Source organism: Balaenoptera acutorostrata, chromosome 9 (genome assembly GCF_949987535.1).
Source record: "Balaenoptera acutorostrata chromosome 9, mBalAcu1.1, whole genome shotgun sequence".
In the NCBI taxonomy this organism is placed as follows: Eukaryota; Metazoa; Chordata; class Mammalia; order Artiodactyla; family Balaenopteridae; genus Balaenoptera; species Balaenoptera acutorostrata.
The window spans coordinates 114,855,243-114,865,147 of NC_080072.1; positions in this window are offsets into that span (position 1 = coordinate 114,855,243).

Below are 9,905 nucleotides of genomic sequence, written 5' to 3' on the forward strand. Positions count from 1 at the left end.
GAAAAGCGAGTTGAAAAATGGAGCTCAGGGGCACTGCAATTCACAAACCTGCAGAGTTATAAATGATAACTCTCGTCCACAAATATATTGAGGGAAGGCAACAAAGAGGCTTTGAAAGCAAGGCAGAATTGCAGGAAACAGATTTCAGGAGGTAGATTCGAATCGCCTTGAAAGCACATAAAAAGCGGCAAAACGTGGACAATGATGCCCTTGGCCGAAAAGGGCGTATGCGTTTTTTCCTGAATATATTCAGGAAAAAACGCATACGCCCTTTTTCGCCAACCAAGCAACCTGGAAAGGCAAATCAGCGCTCCAAAGAAGTCTCGCTTCCCAGCGGGCAAAAGGGCCATGCGGAAAAAAGTGTCCAAACCAGAAATGCAGGACCGGCCATGGAGAAATGGGAGCCTTGCTACGCTGATGGGCGGGATGTAAATTGCCAACAGCCGCTCTGGAGAAGTGTACGGTGTGTCCTGAAACATCTAAAAAACACAGCTTGGAGAGCATAGGGCACTTCCACTCATGGGCGTATAAATTGGGAAAACTAAAATTCAGCAAGACACAGGCACCCCAAATTTAACGCTGCTCTGCTAACAAGAACCCCCACTTCATTACACCTTAAATATCCTAGGAAAGAGAAAAGTGGATAAAGAAGTTGTGGTCCTCATGTACAATGGAATATCACTCAGCCATGAAATCCACGTCATAAGGCTAGTAGCAGCACGATGAGTGGATTTAGGTACGACGATTCTAAGTGAAATAAGTCACACGGAAAAAGACACTTATCATAAGATATCACTTATAGAAGGAATGTAAAAACCGCTACACTTGAACTGAATTACAAAACAGAACAGAGTCACACGTTTAGAAAACACACTATGGATGCTGAACGGGAACGGTGAGGTGGGGTGATGCCTCAAACAAGGGTTTCCAATTAGCTCAGATACTGTTCCATAAACCCAATATGTAATAGACAAAACCTACTCCTTGCTCAGTGAACTGGACTCAACACCCCCTATTCACCGCACAAGAATATATCTGACTAGTAAGAATCTTCAAACCTATGTATTGATATCTCTCTGTAAGTGAGTCAAGGGGGTGTAAAGCGGCCTAAACACAGCCGTGAAAAGCAGCTAAACCCCATTATAAAAATAAATTACTTTTCAAAACCCGTGAAACAAAGACAGTGAAAGAGAGAGAAATTCTTACAAAATTCGTTCAGGGGCTGTGATGCAACCTGGATTGACCATATCTAGACCCACAGCTGATTGAGACATAAGGGTGGACACTCTTGGGGCTGAGAGGTTTGGTGCGATTCTGTGAGCCAACGCAGACCCTTTAAAGTAATACTGCATGGTACCCATCCCATGGTTCCCAAATCTCCAGGTTCAAGGGCATCTTCCTACGTCGAAAACATGCACGAGAAACCCAGAAGATGGTACACCGTGTGATCGGGAATGGTTTCTAAAACGCACCTCATTTCTCATCTCCTTGTGCTCGGGTTCGCCATTCCAGCCGCTTTACTAGCCATCTCCCTCCTTGGAGAATCAGCAACTTTAACCTCCTGTTCCATACAGGTTGCAATTTGTCCTGAGGATGAACGGGAAGAGGGGGAACCAATGAGAGACTAGCTCTAGGGGTTGGGACATGCAAAGGTCACTCTATTTTCCCATCAGGAAGAAGAATTAACCACAAGCTCACCTGTCCCGCAGAACCAGAAGAGGGCCTGTAGCACTCCTGCACATTTGCGGCCCGCTCCCAGAAAAGCGAGTTGAAAAATGGAGCTCAGGGTCACTGCAATTCACAAACCTGCTGAGTGATAAATGATAACTCTCGTCCACAAATATTTTGAGCGAAGGCAACGAAGAAGCTTTGAAAGCAAGGCAGAATTGCAGGAAACAGATTTCAGGAGGTAGATTCGAATCGCCTTGAAAGCACACGAAAAGCGGCAAAACGTGAACAATGATGCCCTTGGCCAAAAAGGGCGTATGCGTTTTTTCCTGAATATATTCAGGACAAAACGCATACGCCCTTTTTGGCCAACCAAGCAACCTGGAAAGGCAAATCAGCGCTCCAAAGAAGTCTCGCTTCCCAGCGGGCAAAAGGGCCATGCGGAAAAAAGTGTCCAAACCAGAAATGCAGGACCGGCCATGGAGAAATGGGAGCCTTGCTACGCTGATGGGCGGGATGTAAATTGCCAACAGCCACTCTGGAGAAGTGTACGGTGTGTCCTGAAACATCTAAAAAACACAGCTTGGAGAACATAGGGCACTTCCACTCATGGGCGTATAAATTGGGAAAACTAAAAATCAGCAAGACACAGGCACCCCAAAGTTTAGGGCTGCTCTGTTGACAAGAACCCCCACTTCATTACACCTTAAATATCCTAGGAAAGAAAAAAGTGGAAAAAGAACTTGTGGTCCTCATGTACAATGGAATATCACTCAGCCATGAAATCCACGTCATAAGGCTAGTAGCAGCACGATGAGTGGATTTAGGTACGACGATTCTAAGTGAAATAAGTCACACAGAAAAAGACACTTATCATAAGATATCACTTAGAGAGGGAATGTAAAAACCGCTACACTTGAACTGAATTACAAAACAGAACAGAGTCACACGTTTAGAAAACACACTATGGCTGCTGAACGGGAATGGTGAGGTGGGGTGATGCATAAATCAAGGGTTTCAAATTAGCTCACATACCGTTCCATAAACCCAATATGTAGTATACAAGACCTACTCGTTGCTCAGTGAACTGGCCTCAACACCCCCTATTCACCGCACAAGAATATATCTGACTAATAAGAATCTTCAAACCTATGTATTGATATCTCTCTGTAAGTGAGTCAATTGGGTGTAAAGCGGCCTAAACACAGCCGTGAAAAGCAGCAAAACCCCATTATAAAAATAAATTACTTTTCAAAACCCGTGAAACAAAGACAGGGAAAGAGAGAGAAATTCTTCCAAAATTCGTTCAGGGGCTGTGATGCAACCTGGATTGATCATATCTAGACCCACAGCTGATTGAGACATAAGGGTGGACACTCTTGGGGCTGAGAGGTTTGGTGAGGTTGCGTGAGCCAACACAGACCCTTTAATGTAATACTGCATGGTACCCATCCCATGGGTCCCAAATATCGAGGTTCAAGGGCATCTTCCTACGTCGAAAACATGCATGAGAAACCCAGAAGATGGTACACCGTGTGATCGGGAAAGGTTTCTAAAACGCACCTCATTTCTCATCTCCTTGTGCTCGGGTTCGCCATTCCAGCCGCTTTACTAGCCATCTCCCTCCTTGGAGAATCAGCACCTTTAACCTCCTGTTCCATACAGGTTGCAATTTGTCCTGAGGATGAACGGGAATAGGGGGAACCAATGAGAGACTAGCTCTAGGGGTTGGGACAGGCACAGGTCACTCTATTTTCCCATCAGGAAGAAGAATTAACCACAAGCTCAGCTTGCCCCCCAGAAACAGAAGAGGGCCTGAAGCAATCCTGCGCTTTTGCGGCCAGCTCCCAAAAAAGCGACTGGAAAAATGGAGCTCAGAGGCACTGCAATTCACAAACCTGCAGAGTTATAAATGATAACTCTCGTCCACAAATATATTGAGGGAAGGCAACGAAGAGGCTTTGAAAGCAAGGCAGAATTGCAGGAAACAGATTTCAGGAGGTAGATACGAATCGCCTTGAAAGCACATGAAAAGCGGCAAAACGTGGACAATGATGCCCTTGGCCAAAAAGGGCGTATGCGTTTTTTCCTGAATATATTCAGGAAAAAACGCATACGCCCTTTTTGGCCAACCAAGCAACCTGGAAAGGCAAATCAGCGCTCCAAAGAAGTCTCGCTTCCCAGCGGACAAAAGGGCCATGCGGAAAAAAGTGTCCAAACCAGAAATGCAGGACCGGCCATGGAGAAATGGGAGCCTTGTTACGCTGATGGGTGGGATGTAAATTGCCAACAGCCACTCTGGAGAAGTGTACGGTGTGTCCTGAAACATCTAAAAAACACAGCTTGGAGAACATAGGGCACTTCCACTCATGGGCGTATAAATTGGGAAAACTAAAAATCAGCAAGACACAGGCACCCCAAAGTTTAGGGCTGCTCTGTTGACAAGAACCCCCACTTCATTACACCTTAAATATCCTAGGAAAGAAAAAAGTGGAAAAAGAACTTGTGGTCCTCATGTACAATGGAATATCACTCAGCCATGAAATCCACGTCATAAGGCTAGTAGCAGCACGATGAGTGGATTTAGGTACGACGATTCTAAGTGAAATAAGTCACACAGAAAAAGACACTTATCATAAGATATCACTTAGAGAGGGAATGTAAAAACCGCTACACTTGAACTGAATTACAAAACAGAACAGAGTCACACGTTTAGAAAACACACTATGGCTGCTGAACGGGAACGGTGAGGTGGGGTGATGCATAAATCAAGGGTTTCAAATTAGCTCACATACCGTTCCATAAACCCAATATGTAGTATACAAGACCGACTCGTTGCTCAGTGAACTGGCCTCAACACCCCCTATTCACCGCACAAGAATATATCTGACTAATAAGAATCTTCAAACCTATGTATTGATATCTCTCTGTAAGTGAGTCAATTGGGTGTAAAGCGGCCTAAACACAGCCGTGAAAAGCAGCAAAACCCCATTATAAAAATAAATTACTTTTCAAAACCCGTGAAACAAAGACAGGGAAAGAGAGAGAAATTCTTCCAAAATTCGTTCAGGGGCTGTGATGCAACCTGGATTGATCATATCTAGACCCACAGCTGATTGAGACATAAGGGTGGACACTCTTCGGGCTGAGAGGTTTGGTGAGGTTGCGTGAGCCAACACAGACCCTTTAATGTAATACTGCATGGTACCCATCCCATGGGTCCCAAATATCGAGGTTCAAGGGCATCTTCCTACGTCGAAAACATGCATGAGAAACCCAGAAGATGGTACACCGTGTGATCGGGAAAGGTTTCTAAAACGCACCTCATTTCTCATCTCCTTGTGCTCGGGTTCGCCATTCCAGCCGCTTTACTAGCCATCTACCTCCTTGGAGAATCAGCACCTTTAACCTCCTGTTCCATACAGGTTGCAATTTGTCCTGAGGATGAACGGGAATAGGGGGAACCAATGAGAGACTAGCTCTAGGGGTTGGGACAGGCACAGGTCACTCTATTTTCCCATCAGGAAGAAGAATTAACCACAAGCTCAGCTTGCCCCCCAGAAACAGAAGAGGGCCTGAAGCAATCCTGCGCTTTTGCGGCCAGCTCCCAAAAAAGCGACTGGAAAAATGGAGCTCAGAGGCACTGCAATTCACAAACCTGCAGAGTTATAAATGATAACTCTCGTCCACAAATATATTGAGGGAAGGCAACGAAGAGGCTTTGAAAGCAAGGCAGAATTGCAGGAAACAGATTTCAGGAGGTAGATACGAATCGCCTTGAAAGCACATGAAAAGCGGCAAAACGTGGACAATGATGCCCTTGGCCAAAAAGGGCGTATGCGTTTTTTCCTGAATATATTCAGGAAAAAACGCATACGCCCTTTTTGGCCAACCAAGCAACCTGGAAAGGCAAATCAGCGCTCCAAAGAAGTCTCGCTTCCCAGCGGACAAAAGGGCCATGCGGAAAAAAGTGTCCAAACCAGAAATGCAGGACCGGCCATGGAGAAATGGGAGCCTTGCTACGCTGATGGGCGGGATGTAAATTGCCAACAGCCACTCTGGAGAAGTGTACGGTGTGTCCTGAAACATCTAAAAAACACAGCTTGGAGAGCATAGGGCACTTCCACTCATGGGCGTATAAATTGGGGAAACTAAAAATCAGCAAGACACAGGCACCCCAAAGTTTAGGGCTGCTCTGTTGACAAGAACCCCCACTTCATTACACCTTAAATATCCTAGGAAAGAGAAAAGTGGATAAAGAAGTTGTGGTCCTCATGTACAATGGAATATCACTCAGCCATGAAATCCACGTCATAAGGCTAGTAGCAGCACGATGAGTGGATTTAGGTACGACGATTCTAAGTGAAATAAGTCACACAGAAAAAGACACTTATCATAAGATATCACTTATAGAGGGAATGTAAAAACCGCTACACTTGAACTGGATTACAAAACAGAACAGAGTCACACGTTCAGAAAACACACTATGGCTGCTGAACGGGAAAGGTGAGGTGGGGTGATGCATAAAACAAGGGTTTCAAATTAGCTCAGATACCGTTCCATAAACCCAATATGTAATAGACAAGACCTACTCCTTGCTCAGTGAACTGGACTCAACACCCCCTATTCACCGCACAAGATTATATCTGACTAGTAAGAATCTTCAAACCTACGTATTGATATCTCTCTGTAAGTGAGTCAAGGGGGTGTAAAGCGGCATAAACACAGCCGAGAAAAGCAGCTAAACCCCATCATAAAAATAAATTACTTTTCAAAACCCGTGAAACAAAGACAGTGCAAGAGAGAGAAATTCTTACAAAATTCGTTCAGGGGCTGTGATGCAACCTGGATTGACCATATCTAGACCCACAGCTGATTGAGACATAAGGGTGGACACTCTTGGGGCTGAGAGGTTTGGTGAGGTTGCGTGAGCCAAAGCAGACCCTTTAAAGTAATACTGCATGGTACCCATCCCATGGGTCCCAAATCTCCAGGTTCAAGGGCATCTTCCTACGTCGAAAACATGCATGAGAACCCCAGAAGATGGAACACCGTGTGATCCGGAATGGTTTCTAAAACGCACCTCATTTCTCATCTCCTTGTGCTCGGGTTCGCCATTCCAGCCGTTTTACTAGCCATCTCCCTCCTTGGTGAATCAGCACCTTTAACCTCCTGTTCCATACAGGTTGCAATTTGTCCTGAGGATGAACGGGAAGAAGGGGAACCAATGAGAGACTAGCTCTAGGGGTTGGGTCAGGCAGAGGTCACACTATTTTCCCATCAGGAAGAAGAATTAACCACAAGCTCAGCCTGCCCCCCAGAACCAGAAGAGGGCCTGAAGCAATCCTGCACTTTTGCGGCCAGCTCCCAGAAAAGCGAGTTGAAAAATGGAGCTCAGGGGCACTGCAATTCACAAACCTGCAGAGTTATAAATGATAACTCTCGTCCACAAATATATTGAGGGAAGGCAACGAAGAGGCTTTGAAAGCAAGGCAGAATTGCAGGAAACAGATTTCAGGAGGTAGATTCGAATCGCCTTGAAAGCACATGAAAAGCGGCAAAACGTGGACACTGATGCCCTTGGCCAAAAAGGGCGTATGCGTTTTTTCCAGAATATATTCAGGAAAAAACGCATACGCCCTTTTTGGCCAACCAAGCAACCTGGAAAGGCAAATCAGCGCTCAAAAGAAGTCTCGCTTCCCAGCGGGCAAAAGGGCCATGCGGAAAAAAGTGTCCAAACCAGAAATGCAGGACCAGCCATGGAGAAATGGGAGCCTTGCAACGCTGATGGGTGGGATGTAAATTGCCAACAGCCACTCTGGAGACGTGTACGGTGTGTTCTGAAACATCTAAAAAACACAGCTTGGAGAGCATAGGGCACTTCCACTCATGGGCGTACAAATTGGGAAAACTAAAAATCAGCAAGACACAGGCACCCCAAAGTTCAGGGCTGCTCTGTTGACAAGAACCCCCACTTCATTACACCTTAAATATCCTAGGAAAGAGAAAAATGGATAAAGAAGTTGTGGTCCTCATGTACAATGGAATATCACTCAGCCATGAAATCAACGTCATAAGGCTAGTAGCAGCACGATGAGTGGATTTAGGTACGACGATTCTAAGTGAAATAAGTCACACAGAAAAAGACACTTATCATAAGATATCACTTATAGAGGGAATGTAAAAACCGCTACACTTGAACTGAATTGCAAAACAGAACAGAGTCACACGTTTAGAAAACACACTATGGCTGCGGAACGGGAAAGGTGAGGTGGGGTGATGCATATAACAAGGGTTTCAAATTAGCTCCGATACCGTTCCATAAACCCAATATGTAAGAGACAAGACCTATTCCTTTTTCAGTGAACTGGACTCAACACCCCCTATTCACCGCACAAGAATATATCTGACTAGTAAGAATCTTCAAACCTATGTATTGATATCTCTCTGTAAGTGAGTCAAGGGGGTGTAAAGCGGCATAAACACAGCCGTGAAAAGCAGCTAAACCCCATTATAAAAATAAATTACTTTTCAAAACCAGTGAAACAAAGACAGTGAAAGAGAAAGAAATTCTTACAAAATTCGTTCAGGGGCTGTGATGCAAACTGGATTGACCATATCTAGACCCACAGCTGATTGAGACATAAGGGTGGACACTCTTGGGGCTGAGAGGTTCGGTGAGGTTGGGTGAGCCAACGCAGACCCTTTCAAGTAATACTGCATGGTACCCATCCCATGGGTCCCAAATCTCCAGGTTCAAGGGCATCTTCCTACATCGAAAACATGCATGAGAAACCCAGAAGATGGTACACCGTGTGATCGGGAAAGGTTTCTAAAACGCACCTCATTTCTCATCTCCTTGGCTCGGGTTCGCCATTCCAGCCGATTTACTAGCCATCTCCCTCCTTGGAGAATCAGCACCTTTAACCTCCTGTTCCATACAGGTTGCAATTTTTCCTGAGGATGAACGGGAAGAGGGGGAACCAATGAGAGACTAGCTCTAGGTGTTGGGACAGGCACAGGTCACTCTATTTTCCCATCAGGAAGAAGAATTAACCACAAGCTCAGCTTGCCCCCCAGAACCAGAAGAGGGCCTGAAGCAATCCTGCACTTTTGCGGCCAGCTCCCAAAAAAGCGACTGGAAAAATGGAGCTCAGGGGCACTGCAATTCACAAACCTGCAGAGTTATAAATGATAACTCTCGTCCACAAATATATTGAGGGAAGGCAACGAAGAGGCTTTGAAAGCAAGGCAGAATTGCAGGAAACAGATTTCAGGAGGTAGATTCGAATCGCCTTGAAAGCACATGAAAAGCGGCAAAACGTGGACAATGATGCCCTTGGCCAAAAAGGGCGTATGCGTTTTTTCCTGAATATATTCAGGAAAAAACGCATACGCCCTTTTTGGCCAACCAAGCAACCTGGAAAGGCAAATCATCGCTCCAAAGAAGTCTCGCTTCCCAGCGGGCAAAAGGGCCATGCGGAAAAAAGTGTCCAAACCAGAAATGCAGGACCGGCCATGGAGAAATGGGAGCCTTGCTACGCTGATGGGCGTGATGTAAATTGCCAACAGCCACTCTGGAAAAGTGTACGGTGTGTCCTGAAACATCTAAAAAACACAGCTTGGAGAGCATAGGGCACTTCCACTCATGGGCGTATAAATTGGGGAAACTAAAAATCAGCAAGACACAGGCACCCCAAAGTTTAGGGCTGCTCTGTTGACAAGAACCCCCACTTCATTACACCTTAAATATCCTAGGAAAGAGAAAAGTGGATAAAGAAGTTGTGGTCCTCATGTACAATGGAATATCACTCAGCCATGAAATCCACGTCATAAGGCTAGTAGCAGCACGATGAGTGGATTTAGGTACGACGATTCTAAGTGAAATAAGTCACACAGAAAAAGACACTTATCATAAGATATCACTTAGAGAGGGAATGTAAAAACCGCTACACTTGAACTGAATTACAAAACAGAACAGAGTCACACGTTCAGAAAACACACTATGGCTGCTGAACGGGAAAGGTGAGGTGGGGTGATGCATAAAACAAGGGTTTCAAATTAGCTCTGATACCCTTCCACAAACCCAATATGTAACAGACAAGACCTATTCCTTTTTCAGTGAACTGGACTCAACACCCCCTATTCACCGCACAAGAATATATCTGACTAGTAAGAATCTTCAAACCTATGTATTGATATCTCTCTGTAAGTGAGTCAAGGGGGTGTAAAGCGGC